Source organism: Gallus gallus, chromosome 9, assembly GCF_016699485.2.
Source record: "Gallus gallus isolate bGalGal1 chromosome 9, bGalGal1.mat.broiler.GRCg7b, whole genome shotgun sequence".
Lineage (NCBI taxonomy): Eukaryota > Metazoa > Chordata > Aves > Galliformes > Phasianidae > Gallus > Gallus gallus.
The window spans coordinates 17,787,083-17,809,654 of NC_052540.1; the positions used below are offsets into that span (position 1 = coordinate 17,787,083).

The 22,572-nt window shown below is 38.9% G+C and overlaps 1 long non-coding RNA gene across 1 annotated transcript in view; it reads left to right on the top strand.

Moving 5' to 3' along the window:
• Window positions 1–1,250: 1,250 nt before the first annotated feature.
• The window catches only part of LOC107054117, a 102,129-nt gene continuing 80,807 nt past the window's right edge, over window positions 1,251–22,572 (top strand). Inside the window, exons 1-2 of the long non-coding RNA XR_006930994.1 lie at window positions 1,251–1,460; window positions 3,251–3,382. This is a non-coding gene — a long non-coding RNA (uncharacterized LOC107054117). The remainder of the gene's footprint in view (window positions 1,461–3,250; window positions 3,383–22,572) is intronic.

Consider the following 22,572-nt stretch of genomic DNA (forward strand, 5'->3'; position numbering starts at 1 on the left):
GGCTCCTTATGTATGGATGCAGTAGTATGAAGAGAGTACATCCTATCTGCTGGATTTCATACAACTATATCTGCAGTTGGAAATGATTTTCCAATAAGATTTAACAACTAGAGGTACAGGATAGAAGCTGTTGCATTTGCATGTCTTATGCTCATGTCACATGCTTGCTCTAACAAATGCAGAGGATATTCCTTGTGCTGTCAGCTCCTAGTTATGTGCATTTAATAAGTTTCTCTTGATCTCCCCACCAACCTGCTTACTGCAGCATATGCAAAACATTAAGTGGAGAAATGCACAGAGTAGCTGAAACTCCCAAGCCTTTTAAAATGGATGCCTGTCTCTTGGTTGCTTTTGTTTTTGTTTTTCTTTGACAGTCTTTTGCTATACCGTATTTACTATGAACTAATGAAGGAGGTGTTTGTGGCTGGGGAAGGGATGTCACGACAGCGCAGTCACAGGAGTCTGCCTGGGTGACAGCTCCATCTATTCTCTTCTCTAAGAGTGTCTCATGAGCTCTAATGAGGGAAAATGCCCATCGAACTCCGCAGCTTCACTTGGACTTGGGGAAGAAAATGAATGTAGGTTCACAGCAGAAACATATCAGGGTTGTTCAGTTATTCTACAAATATTATTAATATTTTTACTAACTGCATTAAGGCCCTTTTTTTCCTCCTCTTATTCTGTGCATTTCACAGCGTAACGCTCCACGAGACCCAGAGGGAAAAGAAAATCTCTGAGATACAATTTTAAAGTGGGATGTTTTCAGAAGCCGGGGGGAGTAATGGCGGTGGGGGGGAGTGATGCGACATTTCTTGTGACAAAAAGATGATGAGACGCGACTGAAGAGATTTATGCACACTTTGGGAGGAAAAACCTAAACGGATACATCTGATAGCTGACTTGGGATGAGTCATCCACTCTTTATTTGCAATGAAAAACTGCTTTAACGATTTTAACATTTACCCATTAAATTTCTTCTCCTTGATCTATAATTCAAAATGCTATACCAACTCCTTGAAGGTTAGGACATACATTTATTTTAATGTGGAAGTGGATCACCAGGTTGTTCCGTCGCTGTGCTAATCTCAGCTCTGGGTGGAAGGTTTTAGTTGGGACCTTCTGCGAAAAAAAGCTCCTGCCAAGGCAGTTCTGGTGGAGGATATTTAAAATAATGATTTCTGGTGCTGAGTCACAGTGTTGTCATAGCGCTATTAATAATAAACTCAGAGAGCATTTGTCTTGCTATATGGGATGGAGTCTAAATAGTCCAACGTCTGCCTCTGGATTTGGATGGCATTATGTAACGTTATGGCATGAAGCGCATACATTGCCACTTCCTTCTGCACTGCCTGAATGCATAAGACAGATTTTAACTATTTGAAGAAATTGAGCGTTGTTAGAGAAAGCTGTCTTGATTTCATTGGAAGACTGTGGCAATTCCTTCTCTGCCTCAGTCACTGGTAAGGAAATCTGGTTAAATTGTGTTAAATTCTGTGTACATGCTCATATTCAGAAATCAAATGTCTTTAATTCGATTTTAACTTAAATTGCTTTGGAAGTCAGATAACGAAATTGAATCAAGGCATTTTTAATTCTGAATACAAATATCTGAATAATGACTTAATGCAATTTAACTAAACCACTTCAGAAACTCACTCAGATTAACCCTTTTTCTCCCAAGCTGAAAAACCTAGAGCATGCTCTGTAGACTCTATGTGGCATTTTAACAAGGTCATAATGGGGATTTTGGCAGCAATTTGGGATTAACATTGGAAAATATGTCTATGATCACATACATGGGATTCAGTGTTGATGATTCTATGATGATGTGATTCTATGATATACACAGGAGCACATTTACCTGCACGCTGATATGTAAGGAATGCTTGGGGTTTAGCAGTGGCTAAATTTAAATACAGTCATCTGCAGTGCACTGAGCACTGTAGGGATAACGGGCAACTCTTTGACCTTAGACAGTCTCTCAAACCTCTTGTCAGGCCAGAGAAGAGCACAAAGTTATCCTCCCAGGATGGGCAGTATGTGGCAGATAAGAAAAAGTCATTTTTTTAGTGAGACCCCACACCAGCTGTGCCGGCACTGAGCGAATTGCTGCACAACCAGTTCTTGACAACTTGTATCACACAGCTGTTTGGGTTTAAATTAGTCTTTAGTCCCTTTGCAAAGCTCAAGGGTGCTTAAATGTGGTCACAGAATCACAGAATGACCTGGGTTGGAAGGGACCTCAAGGATCAGCTGGGTTCTCTTTCTAGCCAAATGTCTCAGCAGTACATCTTCTGAGTTTATTGTCTCCAGCAATGTTTTGTATTTGAGAAAGCAGAATTTCTGTGTTGTTTTATGCCATCTGATTTTGTCATCCTCACCTGTCAGCAGGTAAGATTACCTTGCTTCTCATCTCCTCACACATCTCTATCCTTGTCATCTTCATTGTGTCACCTTTCACTGGAGGAAGTCTTGCACTTCTCTTTTGTCTGTTAAACTTTCTCAAATTGCCCTTCTCAGCAACGTGTCAGTGCCAAATATATTTCATAGCCTTCCTGTCCCGAGTCATTTAAATGCTATCTCAAAAATGAGATTATATAAGGAGTAGGAAACTCAACTATCGATAAATATTTTCATTTCTTTAACTAATGGGGTAGGTACAAAGCAATGCAGTGACCAAAGCAATTATTTAATATAGAAAAGCAGTGGAGTAGAGTTGTTTTCTTACTGCTATCTCAATCAAATAAAATTGTTAAACAGCCATCCCAGCAAATTAAAAAAAACAACACCGTGTATTCCTGTGCTAAGATGAGAGAGAGAGACTTTAAGCTGAGGAATTTGGTCTTGTAGCTTAAACTGTAGCATTCTCCTTTTTTTTGGCTAATGTTGTTGATGTCTGTGTTTAGTTGAGGACTAGAGCATTGCCACTGTTGGCAGACATGAATAAATCTAGCTTCCATGTCTGTCTGAAAACTGTAGTGGGAAAAACCATTAAAATAGGGAAAACTGAATTAGGATTTTATGATGTCTGAGAAAGCTGCAAACCAGAGATAACGAATTAACATTTTTTTTTATGAACAGCCAGAACATGCATCTCAGGACAAGCCTCTACATTTGCTTCATTGAAATGTGTACTAAAATGTGTGGAAGGGAAATGGAAAAATATCTCCATTTCTAATCATGCTACTGTCTCATTAAGGATAGACAACATCCTGATTTTAATTGAGAAACTATTATTTTTCTGTTACAGAAGTAAGAACCTCAGGCTGCCTGAATGAAGTTTTCCTTATAAGAGTACTCCAGTGCTAATGATGACAACAGTGAAGGAACCAGCAATTCAATACTGGAGGGTGCTGCGGAGGGAACATTGACATAAGGGCAGGTAATTAGTGCTGCTGTTTCTACTAAAATTAGGGGAAAGAAAAAAAGAAATTTAGTCACTAGAGCAAAGGGATTTTTAAATTGCAAAGAAATCTTATTTACTGTGTGAATCCAGCTGAACTAAGTAAGCTAATCAATATGATGGGCAAATTCTATTAGCAGTATAAAAATACCAACTGAATAATTGTAGGAAGGAAGTGTAAATACTTTGAGGAAAAGGACAAAACTGACAGAGCCTCAGTAGGTCCATGGAGTCAGTTGTCTTCAGATGTTTTCTGCCTCTCTAAAATAATCAGACATAACACTGTGTATTGGCTCTAGCTGTGTAGAACCTTTACTATTGCCCAAATGAGATGAGGCATACGTGTTGGAAACAGGAAGAGAGAAATGAATCTGCTTGAATGCCAAAAAGAATTTGATTCAACAGAAGTTGGAAGAAAATTTCAGGTCAGATTTGCAGATCCCTGATGAATAACTCTGAAATGGACCTCGGTGGAATCAGGTTTTGGTTTTGATGTAGCAACAGTGGAACCCAGTGAGTTAGAACAATGATGAATTTGGTACAGACTCCTCAATGAAGATATGTGGAATTAGACATATGGTAAGGTTTGGGTGATAAGGTTTGTTGGTTTTTTGGGTTGTTTTTTTTTGCTTTTTTTTTTTTAATTTGGCAAATTCCGAACATTTTTTTTACTAACAGAATGACTGATCAGGGATAATGATTGTTGATCTTGATTAGAACCTTTCATAGCTTTAAAGAAATTGAGCTATTTTTCTTGCTTATACCTCTGTGGGGATTTGGGAGTTAGGACTGCTTTTGGCAGTGGCCTGCATGCTGGGCAGTGGAGGAATGAATAGATGAGAGTTAATATGGTTGGTGAAGCATAGTGATTTCTCTTACACCATTACCAGTTGCAGAAAAAAAAAATCTATTTAGCTTAATCTGCTTTCTTTTTTTTTTCTCCATTCTGCAATCAAATAAGCTGAGGGGTTTAGTTTTGTGTAAATATGAAAATTAATTAGCATAAATTGTAAACCCACTCTCTTTCTGAGAGTGTTAAGTTTTCTTGTTATTCCCTTTTAAATGGAATCCTAAAGGAGAAAAAATCAGATACCATGGCATAAATATTGCATTATACTTAACTGATTTATATTTATGAAGCTAATTCCACTTCTTAATGCAATTCAAACAGGAAAAATGCTTCTCTGGTAAGGCTGTTATAAAAGTTGGATCAAGTATGCCAATGCAATCAAAATGAACTGGGGCTTCTGGGCTGATTGTCTCATTTTTTACGTGGCCTCTTCCCATTCTCTCACGTTATTTTTCTCAGTTTAACAACGTACTGTAGTGAATTTCTTCTTGGCTCAGAAAATCACTGTGTAAAATACACATCAGAGGTGACAGCTGCATCTGACCTTCATGTAAATTATATAAAAGAGCTGGTCAACTTGGAGCTGTATAGCATATTGGAAATTTAGCCCTTGACATTGTCACTCTGTTGAGATGAGGATGCCTGGAAACTGAGGGGCTTTTCCCGGGATAACAAAGATGGCACCCTTCATAATCACTTCGACATTGAGTAATGTCATAGGAGATCAGGTGTATTTCCTGATGTAACGTGAAAGTGCATCAAGTTACAGCGGGGATTAATGAGGGCCTCTTGGAGTTCAGTTTTCCATGCTCTCTTCTATTGTGGAAGGGATTTGTTTTTTTGCTGTCAGAGATGAATTTATGACAGTCTTTGATGTATCTGGTATTTGCAGCAGTTGTTGAATATGAGTTAGCTATAACCACGCATTTGAAACTCATTATCACAAGGGAGGTAGGAGCTGGTTAGTTAAACTTACACAGAGGAAAGACAGGAAAGTGTAAATATGAAATAATTTCTAATTGTTTGCAACTTGCTGAAGAGCAAGGGAATAAAGATGGAGTCTGACATGGGGCAGAGCAGCCTGTGCTGGTGGCCATTTGCTCTGTGTGATGGGTTCAGACCATAGTTTCGGGTACCAAGGCAAGGCACTTGCTTTTATGTATTTAATGCTATGTTGTGAAATAGGTGAGTTAGACTGAGAACTCTGAAAACATTCCTTAACAGGACCTGAAGGAGGACTGAATGTTGCTCCCCTTGTCTGGCACAGAGACACAGGGGCTCTTTTTTTGTCTCTACAGTTGCACGTCCTACGTGTAAAGCTGTGAAGCTGCCTACCTTGAAGGCTGCTGAGGGATGGAACATTTGCTGGGAGCTGTCATTGATTAGACACAGAACAGTATAGTTGCACAATGTATCTCCATCATAGAAAAACTGTCTACCCAAAATGAAGAAAGTACATTCTTTCAGACTGCAGAATATGGGATCTTGTTGTAGCCTGTTCCTACCATCTGTAGTCAAATGTTTGCCCTCTCTCCCTGCTGTCCCATACTGCTTGCTGGTTCTTCTGTAACAGGGCAGCTGCTTATTCATTTATGATAAGGCAAAACCAGGTGGAGCTGTGAATATCCAAACTCAGCCCATACAAGAATTAATTTTCATCATTTTTATCAAACTGTAATGTCTTTGCATGGGTGTAAATATGAAGTCTTAACTATTGCAGCGTAGAGCCTTTGTGTGCCTTGTTCCGAGAACAGTATTCTTGGAAGTCTGTCTGGATGAACTTTTATTCTGAGGAGAGCTGTTTACACACAGTCATGTTGTTAGAGAAGGCAGAGAATAAAGGAAAGTTGAGCACGGTGCCTTAGCTTAAAGCTGCTAAAGATGTCAGAAGGCAGACAGGGACCATCTGTTACAGAGCAGGTTCTGCTCCCCACAGGCATTGAGAAAAAGGTTTCCTTTGGCTCATTGCTTTTAGGCTCCCTGGGGTTTCTGTTTAGGACTGCCCTTTTGCTCCTCATCTGAGAGTGTCTTTGAGTACAAGAAGAGCAATCATGTTTTAAGTATATGTTTTTTCTTTCTAATTGGCCACTCTCTCTTTTAAAAGTGCAGGTAGGTACTACTTCGTTTTCCTGGACCCTTTTTTTTCAGTCCCTTCTTTTATTTGACAATTCCATGGTATGGCTAACACAGTACCACATGTTAGATAATTTATTTTCTCTTCAGCATAGAAAGCCATTCGCTTTAACTATTTATTCAACAGCATTTTAATTCAATTTAATGATAATCAGTCCATTTCTAGGATTAACAGTTTGGAAGCTGACCAAACTTCTGCAAGGTTTTCTAAAAGACCTACCCCATAAGCTCCAGTAGAAGTTCAAATTTTATGTAAAATATAAATTGTAAAATATGATGTATTTTACAATTGCAGTGCAGAGTTATTCATTGCTTGTTCAAGAACAAGCCTTAATTACTTTAATTTAACGTATTCCACCCTACCTGCCCAAGCCTATATTAAATAACAGCAATCAGCCTCAATAGAAAAGGCACCATTAGCGAGGAGCTTAGTATATCCAACAGAAGATACTAGAGACATTGCTGGTGAAGCCAGATTCTGTTGAAAGGCAAGCAGCTTTGCTTACTGAGCTGGATAGAACTGTTGATGGGGTCTTAGTGCTTAGGACCTTGCACTTTGGGAAGGCTGCGTCAGATAAATCCAGCTCACCAAACCAACAAGGAGACTTGAGCCTTCCTGCCTGAGCCGTTGGTAGCTGCCAGGGGGCAAAGGCCGTGTGGCACAGAGGGCAGGCTGGCAGCAGAAGCTGTGCACACAAGGTTTGGCCTTGTTTTTCAGGACATCTACTGAGTTATTGCTGAATGTGCCCTCCCTCATCGTCTGTGTCACTACAAAACATGCAGTAGATGCATGCTCCTGCCAAACCCCTCTAATGCTGCTTCCAGCTGCTCTCCCATGTCTCTTTTTCCAGGCTAATGTCAACAGTCCCATCCTAGCTAATAAATAACTTTATTATCATTTTGGAAAGAGCCTCGCCAAGGTGAAGAATTCTGCTCCCACTGAATCCTGTAGATACCATGACTGAAGCTAGGGGATTCACTTCCCTGCTAGCCACTTCCTTCTTTTTGTGTCAGTAGTAACAAAAAAATGATGTGGACAAAGCAGCTGTGGTGACAAATCTCATCACTGTTGCAGCTCCCAGTACTCCACACTGCAGAGAGGGATATTCTACAACCTGTCTGTCAATTCTCGGTCATAGCAGAGAGGATTTTTTACTGCCTTGCTCTCTGGAGCCTATAGTGTTTTTCCAGCTGCTTGCAACAGAAGAGTGAGCTGGGGCAAAATAAGTGGCAGGATAATGTATGAATTTGTGCCCTCGACATCTTCAGCATTGTTACAGATGCTGTCTGTTCACAGCCAAACTCCTGACTTGAAGTATCAACTGCCATCAGCTCAATCTGGAGTCTCTTTACAATCTTGATATCTTAATGCTGACAGCCCCCTGCTAGCAGCTTTACTCCTATGCCTAAGTATGGGAGACTGCTAGCTTTCAAATTGCAATAAATCAGCTTATTTGCCTCATCTCTTTGTCTCAGCTACATCTGTATGATGCTGTCAGAAGAGAAACCTGAAACTAGAATGCTCCTCTGCGTGCAGCAGAATTGTACCTACCCCATTCTGCTTTAGAACAGTGGACTAAGAGTGTTGAAATAGAGTTGTGAACACAATTGATTTTCTAGTTTGACCACTGAAGTGAAAACTGAAAATGTTCAGCTTGGGTCACTGGGATCATTTCTTTCTTTATTTTTATTTTTGGCAACTGCCTGTGGCTTCTTCTTCCCCTAGGTATAAATTAAGGAGGCAAAATCCATCTAGTGGTTACCAATGACTAGAGAGCCACTAAAATTCAAGTCTCTAACTTTTCTGCATGCATAGTACGCTTTCATCTCAAATTTGAGATCTCTTGTATGTTTTATTGCTCCTGATTCTTTTCCCTTCTGATTTACTTTTTTATTTGATTCTCAAAAATGAAAATGTCTTGCAGCATACTCTCTTCCATGAATTAAAGTCAATAAACACTTTTTCTGACATCAAAGATCACACTTTCAATCAGATTATTCCATTCAAGTTGCCTCTTATGACCTCTCCAGCATTTCCCCAGTTCTTATTGATCACTGCTTAATTCTGTTTTTCTTCCTTGTCACACTAAGAGAGATTTCAGTGAAGCTGCCTTAATTCAGGGCTCTTTGATAACACATCACCTCAATTTGTGGTGTTTCTCGGGGCATTTTTTCACCTAACATAGCATTTGAGTGCTGAAAACATTTTCTTTTCATTAACAGAAGGCTAAATTTTGTGAAACCAGCTTCAGAGTTAACACTAGAAGACCAGCATCTCTAAATAAGATGCTGCCATCTTGAAAAATACTGGGATTTAAAAAAGAAAAGAAAAAGAAAAGTTAAATTACTGGGTTAAACTTAAGCTACTGCCCGAAATAGAACTCTTCCTATGTGCTTTTTCATCTCTTTGGATGATGTATTTACTTCCTGCAAAGGGATATCCATAGCGTGCCTTGATGAATAACAATCCATTCTGCATAATGAATTTTCAAAGCTGAGAAGACAGATCATAGAATCACAGAATGGCTTAGGTTGGAAGGGATCTTAAAGATAATCTAGTTTGAAGGCCCTGCTGCAGGGGGTTCTCAGTGTCTTCCTCTGATGTTGAGAATGAATTCTCTCAATCATCTGAACAATATAAATCTATATTTTATTGTATGAAAATGTAACTTATGCCAATTTCTGATGAGTAACTAAATCAGAAGCCCCTTGTACTTAATTTTTTCTTTTTATCCTAATGAATAATTCATCTAGATTAAAGGAAATCCCATGGCTTTGTAACTTGCTAGACAGTAGTAGCTGATTTAATATATTGCTTTTGTTGGTGAGCCATACTATTACTGGATAATTTGTAAAATAGCAGTTTGTCACGCTGATCAAACAAGGCTAATTCTGGACACTTACATTTTCAACTTCAGTGGTTTATAACCCTTGATTGTGAAATTAGTCTTAAAGCAGTGCAGAGCTTCTGTGCTGTGAGTCCTGTAGATGGCAATGTTACACTAGTATAAAAATGAGTGGAAGCCACACATCAACAGCTTTGCTCTGTTAATCGGTGAAGAAAGGCATTAGCTGCAATTCAAGATACAGTCTCTGATACTGCTGCAAAGGTAAATATCTATAAACACATAATTAGTAGTAAAATGTAAGTCTGATTGGATCACATTGTTTCTTGTTCTTATACAGCCCAAGTGAGGAATCATGCTTGCTGTGCTTTTTTCCAGCAGCCAATTTGCCCAAATTCTTACCTGGTTTAATTCCATCCTGTTTGACCATCTCTAACCTCCTCTTGGCAATAATAGCAACATTTTTTGAACATCACAGAAAAAGGTGTTTTCTTCATGGGATTCTTATATTTCATTTACTTGCTTCTTCTCAATGTTTTGTCAGGTCTCATTTTGCTTGGTAGACAGTTTCATTGGTTCCTGTGTATGTAGTGATGCTTTTTTGAAGATGTTCTGTGGTTTGGGAAAGTACATAGTTAGCTTGCATGTACACATACACAAAAAAGGAGTGAGTTAGGAATCCAGTCCATGCTCAGTGAGTTAAAAATCCAGTCACAGATCCTGCATAGCAAACACTTGAAGCACCATCCAGGACAGAGTTTATGAGCAATCCTTAGGCAGAAATATATGTGAACAAACCATCTGTTCTGTAACTTCAAATAATGAACAAAGTGGCCAAAGAAGGCAACACAAAGGAATTTTGTAAACCAATAGCGGCCCTAAATTAATCGAATAAATTATTCACTGTGAAATGCTCATCCAGCTCAATGAGCATAGAACTGAATAAACATTTCTTGAGGCCAGCTCTCAAAAAACTTAATATAAACAGGCCGCTACCGTTGGGTAAGCCTCATCATGTTGCTGCTTTATTTGCCATTATAAGCAATACAGTTGTGGAACAGAGTGTTTTATTTGGAGGCCTGAGTAACAGTCTGCAAATCACATCGTTGGATGCGGCTGTTTCATTTACTGGGTGTACGGATGATTGTGCAGAGAAAATTATAAGCATCAATTTTGACTCTGAATTAAAGCTTTTCTCTGACAAGGTAGTCTACAGAATATATGTACTGTGGTGTAACCTGTGCTTCAGCTGGGAATCCCTTTTGTCTAAAGTGACCTTTTGCAAGTATCCATAGGGTTTTCATTGCAATTTTGTTTGACCTTTTGTTAAAAACCAAGCTCTTCTAGACAACTGATATTTGGAGGAGTGATTACTTAAGAGGGATTCATTGGAAAATATTTTCAAAGGCACCAACAGGAGAAGGCAGCTGGATAGCCCTCTGTAGCACAGAGCTGCACTGTGTTGTAACTTAACACACATGCTGTAAATCACCAAGCTTTTCTCTTGACAGATAAAAGTAAGTCAGTTTAATGATCAGGAAAAGAAACCCAGCCACCAGCTAAGGTGGATGGAGTAGAGAAAGGCACGCTCCCAGTTGCCCTACTCAATGTGTCCCAAGGAACTTACCAAATATACAGGAAAAAGGGATGTGCACCCTGTCTTCTTTCTGGGCTGTGCTTGGTATGCTCTACTGGAGAAAAGGCCCCCTTCTGCAGACTCTTATTATCAGGGCTGGTTTAGACTAGTGTATCCAATAGACCCAGAACTTGAAAAGAAAAGGCAAACTCATTCAATGCTTTCAGCAGATGAGATTCAGAAATAGTGAAACGATGGTGGAGTCACTGTCCCTGGAGCTTTTCAAGAAACGTCTAGATGTGGCACTAAGGGACATGGTTAGTGGGCATGGTGGGGATGGGCTGACGGTTGGACTTGATGATGTTAGAGCTCTTTTCCAACCCTAACAATTCCATGATTCTATGGAATTCTATGAAATCTGAGGTAAAACCAGCAGCTTTTTGGAGGTAGCTGGAGAGAGCTTGCGTGCGTTCAGCATGGAGACCACAAGGGTATAGGTGAACACCTGGGTGCTGAAGTAACATGAGAGGGGAATTGCGTGTAGACTTGCATATGGATGAGCAAAGTTTGAGGAGAAAGCTGTGAGGCATCCATCACTGTGCTAGTGGTGCTTACTTTGGAGACCAGTTCTCCTATCACAGTGTCAAGTTTTTGCAGTTTTATGTCTCCATGGCTTTACTTGAACAGCAACGTAAAAACAATCAGTTCCTTCCTTTTGCTTTTTTTCTGAGTCCTTTATTGTGATCATGGAAATGAGAAATGAGCTATTGTTAGACACATGAGAGAACTCTAATGGGATTCTTCTGCTCAGGAACGTTCTAGTTTCCTTCTCATCCTTGGCTGTATTCCATTGTATCCCAATCTCTCTTGAAGCAACTGGTTAAAAATTAAGCTCCCTGCCAAAGTGAATTTTTCTCTAAAGCAATTTCTCTGCTACAATCTGTCTGTCTGTCTGCAGGAGCAATGCTCTGCAGAACCTACCACACTGACATGAGAAGATAGAGCACCACAAGAACGGCAAAGGGTTGTTCTCTAATGAAGGGATGATTTAAGATGTTTTCTTTCAAGCTCAGCAAACTTGAAGTGGAGAGCAGCTGCATTCCGAAGAAAAAAAAATCAAACTTAAAAAAATATATATATTTACATGCTGTGTTTTTCCTAAAACTTTTCAGTTCCTGTAAGTGTCATAGCAGTAGTGAGCCTTTACATGGGTAGGGGAATGTCTGTTTTGCCCTTCAGCATCAGGTGCCTGGCTTAGCTGTAAGCCTCTAACACAGCACAGCCACGGTCTCCCAAGGCTCAGTATCATTTCACTGAACACTGTTTTCATGCCATTCTAACACATTAACTTCAGTGATGTACAAAGATATAATGGGTCTGGTTTTAACATTCGTTTTTTGTGTGCTTATAGTATGTTTCAGTGCTAATTTAAATAAGAGAAGGTCTTTCTATTGTCTTGAGTTGTTTTTAACTCTGGGAAATATTGTGAAACCAGGTAAAGATGAAAAGCCCATAACTAACAGTCTTTTGAATGCCCATCTGCCTTTTGAAATGAATTTTCTTATTTTCTTTCTGGAATAATTTGATTAATTTATCTCCTGGAGCTGAGCCACTAGTTCAGGGAACAAGCGATGAATTTAGTCTTCTATTCAAGGATGTTCCTTTGAGATGAGATAACACTTTCAAACAGCTTATCAGTTGTTTTTTGAGTTGATTTTTTTCTTCTCTTGTTTCCCTCTTTTACTGGGAATGGCTTGTTGTGATTATTTGTCAGTCAATATTTAACATGCAAGTCTTGTGGGCTCATTGTGATAAGTCATACAATGCCGCGACTGTTTCTGTAGTGAGTAAACATAACGCAGAAGAGTCTGGAGCTGTCCCTGGGACTATGAAAGTCTCAAGGAGAAACAGCAACTTAGAAAAGAGAAAAGGACGTTTAGGAAATGTTAGAATTACTTTGTTGGCTTCACCAGACAAACCTTGCCCAAAGCATAATTTCTTGAAAAGTTGCTACTGTGAGGTTTATTAGGAGGATGCAGAGTTCATGTATAATACCCACTTGTCACATTCTACACAGTAATTGCTTTAGGTGTGAGATACTAATGAATGTACAGCAGTCAGGTCTTAATCTGGATCATTTAATTTCTGGTGTGATTCTGGCATGGGAGTTGTTGAACAACGCACCCACACACTTTGCTGAAGCTGTACCTTAGTACAGGTCATGCCTGCTGTCCGTGTCCAAGTCTATGTATGTATATCTGAGTTTTCTTGTGACAGTTACTGCTTGCTGTCTTCATCCAGGTGTATATGTAATTATCCATTGTTTTGCTTCTTTGCAAATGGATGCAAATCTCAGCCTCTGAAGTGCACACCTGAGGCAAGCAAAATCTAAACATCTGTGACGAAGATGAGTTTCACTTTCTCATGGGAATGAAAGTTCCTAGAAGCTTTCACATGAAGAAAAGAAATATTTTACAATGCCTAGAATTGTATCTTTTAATAATGCCTATAGATTAAGTAGGTGGTACCAAAGCTCTGGTAAAGCATTTCCATTATAAACAGAGAGAAGGTCTCAATTGCTGACTATCGTTAGCAGGTACCCCATGGAAGAGCCATCTCGGTATCTTTGTTTTTATTTATTCCTAGTTCAGCTGCAAAGATGTATAACTTATATTTTTCACATCTTTAGCTACAGTTCTGATCGTGTGGAAAACACTAGCCTAATTGCAGTGCCTTTGTTAGAAGTGGGGAAACTTCAACTGTGGTAGAGAAGTGTTACATCTGTAAGTACAGGATTTTTTTTTCCTTTTAGGAATGTCAAGTGTGTAATATGGAGAAAAGAGGTAAGGAGATATCTGTGCTGAATCATCCACTCATTTCTGATATTCTTGAATTACCTTTTCTTTTCAAACATGCCAGCACCCTACAGGGGCAGACTTCTTTTCACTTAACAGAACAAAGGAAAACAAATTGCAGCATTTTAAGATGCACTGCCATGCTACCCATCATGTGATGTGTTGGAGGGTTTTGGTACTGGCATAAAGGGATGATTGTGATAATTTTATTTTTGTCAAAACCAAAACCAACCCACAACCCTTAGTAAATACTCTAAGTTAAGCAGAGCAAAAATGTGTTTCTTTTAAGCCAGCTCTTTGTGTTTGCACGTTATGTAGAAGTACAATAGCAAGTGAGATGATAACAGTGTAAAAGACCCCAGTTTCTTGTATGATACAATTGGCTCAGCACTCATGTTGAAATATTCATGCATTTAACCTGATGTTAAGCACTGGCATTGCTTAAAAGAAGCCCTATTTTTCTTAAGTACAGGACATGATTTCTTGAACACTACCATAAAAAATCTATTTAATGTACTTTTAAATGCTTCTTGTTTGTACTTCTCAGTGCTCTATGGTTTGAACAGCAACTTCTTCTATTCTAAAATGTCTCCAAGGCTCATTTTTATCCTTCTGAGTAAAAGCAAGTGACAAACACCTCCTTCACTTCCCCTTCCCCACTTCTGACACTGCAGAAATATAATAGTAGTACTCCTATTTAGAAGGCACCTCAGAAATAAAACTCTGCCAAGGTTCTTCCAACTTGCTCTCACAAAGTTTGAAAATGAAGACTGTCCTTTGTAAATTTCAGGTTAGATCTAATCTAGACTTAAGACCCAAGGCGATGGTTATCTCTGTATTACCTTGCTTATATAGATAGGCGTCTATAAATGTGTATTAGTAGATGTATATATTGTTTTATAAATGGCAACGTTGTGCAACATCAAGAATAACACCTGGACAGTGAGGCCAGTAACACCTCAGATGACCCTGGCTTTATTAAAATATTAGTAACCGAATTCCTTAATTCACAGTTCAGACTATCTGACTTTTCCAAATCTCGGCTGCCTATTTCAAAAAGAATGCACTTGATTTCATTTTAGATGCAGGTTTTTGACTTCTCTTTCTAAAAGCATCGAGGGGAGTTTAATTTGAAAGCAGTTAGCATCAGTTATGGTTCCTGCCCTAATAGAAATGTGTGCATGTGTTAGATTCCTTTCTAGAAATTATGTTGTCATATATTTCAAGGCTGAATTTTGTTTCTTATTTTCTTCTGAGTGCTGAATTTCTTTTGAGCACTTGACTTTTTGCTCATATTTCCAGTTCTGTACAATTTATTACTTTTACCAAAATCTTTCAACAGTTAGGTTTCTGTCCATATCCACATTTTTATCAAAAACTAATAAAGAACTTGAAGGGCAACAGTGTATTTTCCACTGCGATATACGTATCCAGACATTTAGGTATCTCTGAAATAATTTCTGTGGATCTGGACCTTTATGTTCTGGACAAAACCTGTGTAATTAATATGCTTTTCTCCCAGTAATTTGGTTGTTGGCAGAGCCTACTTTGTGTGAGGCTGCTGAGGATTCAGGATCACTTCTCATGTGTTCCATCCTTCATTCAGAATTTGTGTGAATAATTAATGTGCTGTAGACTAGAGGTCAGAAAATGGTTAGCAACACAAAATTCAGGCAAGAAACTCGGACTTTTTTGTTTCCTTAATCTCTGCAAAGGGATGGCCATTTACTCACCTAGATATTCATTGTTTCTCGTGCCCCTTCTGTTGGTTTGGTGTGGATACTAGTGGCATAATATGTCTAGAGGACATACTAGGCAAATTATGGATGTAATACTAGTACATAATATTGTTTCTTTACTGATTGTGACACAATGACAGAATCATTGACTGCAATCAACAGCTGATTTTAGTAGCTTACTGAAAGTAGTTTTGATCATTTACTTGTAATTTGTGACACTTGAATAATATACAGAATACTTTGGTGTGCTTAATAACAACTGTACAATACATTTTGTAATGGCTATTGCTTTATGTATTGTCAACTTTCACTTGTACCTACTCTGTTCTCCCTGAAATAAAGTATTTTATTTATTTCCAACACCTGGAGAACTGTGAAAAGGATATTTGAAAAGCCCATCTGGGCAACTGAGCTCTAGAAATATAAATTACAGTGCTGAAAGGCCATATGCATGAAGTAAAACTGGAGGAGCTTTTAGGTATTCAGTCATATATTTTGTAAAGATATCCTTTTGTCTGCCTTGGAACAATAATGTTGCTAGATTGGTTATAAATGGTATGTGGCTCAGAAAGAATGTCTCCTGGAGTTTTTCATGTCTTTTCACTCAAATGTTTTGTCTGCAGATAGTTTGAGCCTGCTGTTAGAAGAGGTAGGCAGTAATTCTTAAATTTTTATTTGAATATAATGGATGGAAATCTACATATCTCATAGGCAATTAGTTAATATCTCTTCAGTCCTCTTGGTCCTCATATGTAAGACCAGTTCCACAAGAGGGTGATGAAGATCAGCTGCTTCCTATAGGTTTTGGTGCCAGTGTATCCTTCTGCCTCTCTTCCTTAGTTCCTCACTTCTTGAGGTATTCTTGTTGAACTCATGAAGTTCAACAAGGCCAAGTGCAAGGTACTGCTGCTCGGTCAGGGCAATCCCAAGCACAGATACAGGTTGGGCAGAGAATGGCTTGAGAGCAGCCCTGAGGAGAAGGATTTGGAGGTGCTGATTGATGAACAACTCAACATGAGCCGGCAATGTGTACTTACAGCCCAGAAGGCCAACTGTATCCTGGCTTGCATTAAGAGAAGTGTGACCAGCAGGTCAAGAGAGGTGATTCTGCCCCTCTGCTCTGCTCTCATGAGACCTCACCTGGAGTATTGTGTCCAGTTCTGGGGCCCTCAACACAGGAAGGACATTGAGCTGTTGGAGCAAATTCAAAGGAGGGCCACAAATATGATCAGAGGGCTTGAGCACCTCCCCTACAGGGACAGGCTGTGAGAGAGTTGGGGCTCTTCAGCCTGGAGAATAGAACACTCTGAGGTGGGGGAACCTTATAACAGCCTACCAGTACCTGAATGGGACCTACAGGAAAGCTGGGGAGGGGCGTTTATAAGAGCATGTAGAGATGGGATGAGGGGAAATGGCTTTAAAACTGGAAGAGGGTAGATTTAGACTAGATATTAGGAAGAAATTCTTCACTGTGAGGGTGGTGAGATGATGGGACTAGTTGCCAAGAGAGGCTGTGGATGCCACCACCCTGGAGGCATTCAAGGCCAGGCTGGATGGGGCTGTGAGCAACCTGGTCTGGTGGAAGATGTCCCTGCCTATAGCAGGGGGTTGGAAATAGACCATCTTAAAGATCCCTTCCAACCCAAACCATTCTATGATTCTTCTCATCTCCTGTCTGTCTGCCCACAGAACCAACTGTGTTTTTTTGTCCTCAACACAGTATGAGCACTTCTGAGAATTCTGATCTGAATTCCAGTTGGCGAGGTGGCTTTATTCTCCAGTGCAGTTCCATAACCCTATTTTTATTCTATTATTTACCCTATTTTTTATTGTCTGGGTTTTTAATTGTTCCTGAGGGTTCTCAGGACTCAAAACCGCTGTCTTGGGTAATGCTGGCAAAACTTTCTTAGTAAGTGAGGTTTTTGCCATCCATTTCCATTCCTGTCTTTTCCTGTTTTCTGGTTGGCAAACATTCTAAATCCCAAGTGAGTACTGAAGGCAGACATGATTATCGTGTTTATGTGATTTTTTAGAACACGAAATCATCTTATACATTATGTTTTTAGGCTTTCTGCTTCATTGTGGCAAATACTGCACTTTAACAGAAGTCTGCAAAGATGAATCTGTGAAGTAGCGAGTACATTAGAATACTCAAAGCTTCATCAATACTTGAGTTTAAGTAGCCACAGGACTAGTCATCCATGTATACAGCATAGCACTTAAAAGTGTTGTAATTGAGGGAATGAGAAATTCTAGAAGAAAAAAAAAATTGGCAGAGAAACTTACAGTAAGGAAGAAAGGGAAGGAAAAGTTCTTTAAAAGCCAAAAAAAGTCCTATCTAAACCCTGAGATAGTCTGAACTTCATGCCTTGAACTACAGCTGAGTTCCTGCTACAGAGAAGAGAGGGTAAATTTTTTTATCAGGAAAAATGCTTCAAATCTCCCACACGAGCTTCTTGATTTTATAATCTGCCTTAGAATATCTTGCTTCCTCCTGTAATTTTTTAGCTGATTAGAAGTGAACCCATGTGTTCTTACCAGCATACAGGATTTGTGTTAATAAAAATAACAGCAGATCCTGCTGGAGTTAAGGAATAACGCAGAGGTGCAGAATTCTTACTGGGACATTCAATTGCTTGGAGAGTTTGATTTTTTTTATATATACATACACATTTTAAATGCAGTGCAGCCAAGTCCCAACACCAGAAAACTAACACCATCATAAAATCTTGCCTTAACACATTGAGTTTCTTTAGTTACATAACATCCCAAACTTCAGCGGTAAAGTAAAAACTGTCTTCTCATTTCTCTTTCCAAAAAAGTCCCATTTTCAGTGCTCTGTTCTTGTCATTGCTCAAACTGATGCTGAATGTGCATCTGCTGCTTTGGGCATGTTTAAATCAGAATAAGCCTACAGTACCACTTTCAGGATATATCAGATATATTGAAGACACATTGAGTTCATTATTCCTTCTCATATTTTTCTTCTGTTCCTTCACAGCTGCCTGTTCTTTGGTGACTGTGATTTGCTATTACTTGGTGAGAGTGGTATAGCTATTCTCTCAGTAGACAGCAAGCAAGCACCCATTCCTTATGCCTATATGGAAGGATGTATATTTTATCAAGGTGATTGTGTCTTTTCCAGTTTATCCAGCTCCTCCATGTTAACAAATTAATATTTTTTTATTAATTATTATGCTGTTTAAATAATGATTGCTACGAATCAGGGTCAGGTTGGCTTCTTACACTGGTCTCCTCTTGGAGGCCTTTTGAACCAGGGCATATGAGCAGCTTAAGACTGGAATTAATGATTTTAGGAACTGTGTTCCTGATGTGTCCTAAACAAGGAATCTCTTTCATATATCACTTGAGGCCCTCGCTCAGAATGTATGCGGTGTCTCAGGTAATTCTTGAACATTCAAATGGGTCATCATGAAAGAAAGCAGTTGAAGATTTGCGAAATCTAATGTGTCGCTCATGAGAGCCTACTTTAAGACCCTGAACTTATGAAAATATGTAAGTTCTGTTAGCTTTGGGCCTTCTATTTTTACACAACTAGCTGCTTGGTTAGATTTCTAAGAGCTTTAACAGAAAATAAAAGCCTCTTTGCTATGTCTATATTTGGTGCCATTATAAAGGTAAGGTTCTGCAGTTTCCTTGCTGTGCTGGCTGCGTATATCTTCACCCAGCAAATTGGCACGGAATTCTTTGCTTTTTTTAATGCTTTTTCTGATTGAGCGAGCTCTGCAGTCTCTACATGTATAGGTATTTAAAGACCAATGGTATGTGAACACTTCAATGCTGAGAGCTTTTAGTGTGTAATGACATTGAGTTGGCTTGGGCACTCCTAGACATTGTAGCACTGATTTCAGTGCCGGGCAGCAATCTAAATATTTGTTCTGCTTTTCAGAAGGATTTTGCAACCCAGGTGAACTTTTTTTCTTGCAGCTATATTGCTCTCAGCTACTTAGCTGCAGGCTAAGCCAGGCTTCAGCCTCTGCAAGCAGCAGTGTAAGCAAGGCTTTCAAAATGATGTTTGTGAATCTGCGGTCATGTAACTTGGCCATCTTTAGGATTAGGAGAACACCAGTCACTTAAATTGACTAAAATCCAAGTATTAAAAAAAAAAACCACACTTTTTTTTTTTTTTTTTGAAAACTTCTTAGAGGTGTTTGGGTAGCTTTTCCACTCCTTTAGTAATACTTTGAAAGGTCTTTTTAGTAGACCTTTGAACAACAATAATAAACAAGATGACATTTATCATCCTAGCTTTTCTTTGAGTATGTGTCTGTTTGGTTTTTGACTGCAATCTCTTTGAACTCAATACATTGCTCTGCTGCTCTCTGCATAGCCAGGGAAACAGTGAGTGTGCAGCCACAGAGCAGTGAATGATGTGATTGTTTTGCTGGTGCTTGCCATCGCAACAAGAAACTGAGCAGAGATGGTTACATGTGCAAAGTAGGCTCACCAGCAAAACACAGACATTTGGAGGAGAGGAGGGAATGATCAAGACAAAACAAACTTGATTATTTTTGTTGGTGCTCGGTTTATCCTACTTAATCAAAATGAAGTTAAATTTCAAGTTGACCGTTTCCCCGTAATATCCCTTAAAATGCCTAGTGCATCACTGCTGATGTGAATGGCATTTTGTCTTTTTTTTGTTTGTTTTTAAGAGAAATATCTATTAATAGATCTCTATGACGACTGCTTACTGGTTTATGCTTATGGCTTAGCACAAACTGTTCCGGAGGATTTGCAGTAAAAGCTATGAAGTTTATGTAATTGCAACTCGAAGCAAAGCTTTTCTTCAGTGCCTGCTACACTATCTAAATCCAAAGAGAGCAAAAAAATAATGACACAACTCCGAAGTTTTGTTCTGGGGGCTGGATGATCTTCTTTGACCCAACAAGACGCTTTAGTAAGCAGGACAGCATGAAATCCAGGCTCCTGGAGACAGTGCTGTTGCTGGCCTGTACTGCCATGTTCCTTTGATCTTATTCACATTTTTTCAGTGGGATGTGATAATTACATTAAAATGATATGAGGAAATATTTTAACTTTTTTTTGCGGTGTAATCTGGAGTTATATTTGCATAATATTTCCAATGTAATATCAAGGAAAATGACTACAGTGGGAAAGCAGCAAGCATCCAGAGTTATTAGCTTGTGCTGTGAGACGTCAAGTAAAGTAGAACTCTTTGCTCTTTAGGAGAGCTGCCAGTCCCCCTGAAATTACCATTTTAATTGGATTGATCGTAAACAGTTTGCTCAGGCTGTAATACTAGACTGAGGAGATGCAAACTATTTAGCCATAGCGTGGGCAAAGGGTTATCTTTCAGCCAGTTCATTATAACTGAAAGGGTACTTGTTTTTCTGACTGGAGCTTGATGCATGGAAATACAACGTGAAATCTTAGTGTTAGAAATGATACTTCTATCTAAATATGTAAATTTAGTTGACAGAAACACACTTAGCTATTGCTTTTGCTACGATTAGCAAATATTTAATATGCAATTATTATAGTTTATTTAAAATATCAATTCAGAATTTATTTATTTATTTTTGCAACTGGGGAAAACAAAAATGGCACACAGAAAAATCATCTTACTTTTAAAGGGATGAAGTGCTGTGGCTTAAAATAACAAGTATCTTCTGGCCTCAACATTTCCCGAGACAGTTCTCTTTTCTCTGAACTGTCTTAGAATTGCCAACAGCCTAAACATTATATAAGACCTTTTTGTCCTGCCAGCATGCCCGTCTCCTTTTGCTGTGCTCTTTGCTGCCTGTGGTCTTCATCAGCTCAAACACAATGGAGAGCCCAAGCTGTTTCTCTCGGCCTAATTAACCCCAGTCCATTACAGGCATTTTTGGTGTTACACATGGAACCTTTTCATCTTTTGTTATTTAAATGAGAAACCTGAATTCAGCCTTTCCTTCCTGTCAGCTCTGAGAAGAGTGTGGTACTAGTCATTGTAACAACTTGCTTTCACATCTCTTCCCTTTTGTGGCTGGCCTACACTGAGAAGAATTCTGTGCTTTTTGCCTACCGTTTTAATAATTTCAATCTTTTTTTTTTTTCTTTTAATTTTTTTTCTTAACAAGTGTGGAGAGAATCATAGTTAAAACGCAGGATGCGATTTGGGCATCACTTTCACAATCCGTGTAAATACAGACTTAGTAGAAACAATGGATGCATGGATGATTTAGCGGGGCAGAAAGTAATGCCTCACTCCACAGCTTGCGTGTGTTGATTTATCAGGATGTCTGCAAACAGAAGATGGGACGTTTTGACAGCTCTCAATTGGTTTTCTCTTTGTTCCCATCAATGGCGATTCGATATTTTGTGTTTTATTTTTCCACTTAAAAAATAAAATTGTGATGAATGATTTTGAAGATTTCTGGTATTGACAGACATGTTTAGGAGACAAAAAAAAACAAACCAAAACACGCACAAAAATATTTAGGCTCTTCAAATTCAAGTATTGAACTCTTCTTTAAAATGTGCTTTCTTTCCTCTAAAATACAATGCAAGTCAACAATACGTTATTGACGTTGTAGCCTAGACTATAGCTTGGACTGTGTGGACATCGTAATTGTGATTGATCATGCACTGGAGCAATCTTTCTTCTTGGACTGGAGTTCAGATGTACAAAGATTAAATACAATGCATTTTACTTTATTTACTGAACAAAACATAGTGCGGAATTGAGGGAAAGAGTTGAGAATATCGGGCAAATATTCCTGCTCTTATATGCCAGCAAGAGTTCTCAGAACTGTGTGGTGATTCCATGAATGAGCACGAGGGAGATTCTGCTTCTGGGTGCAAAACTGTCATGATGAATTGTCATCATAGCTTCAAGAAGTAATTATATATTATGTCTCAGAAGAGCAGACTGTAGTGCAAAGTGTTAATTGTGTCTTCCAAAAAGTTATACAATGTCTGGAAAATTTGTTGGATGAATTCCCTCTGATTGCTAATTGCATACACTATTAAGCCATAATTTTCTTAACTTTCTCATTTGCTTTATGCTTCAAGGTAATAGATGGAACATGGGACTGTGACAAATTCTCCAGTGGGATCTATGTAGTGGGGCTTGACTTTGATCTTTCTTTTCTCTTGCCCTTGGAGACAAAGAGCATTTTTGCATATGGCAAGTGAACAAAATGTTGG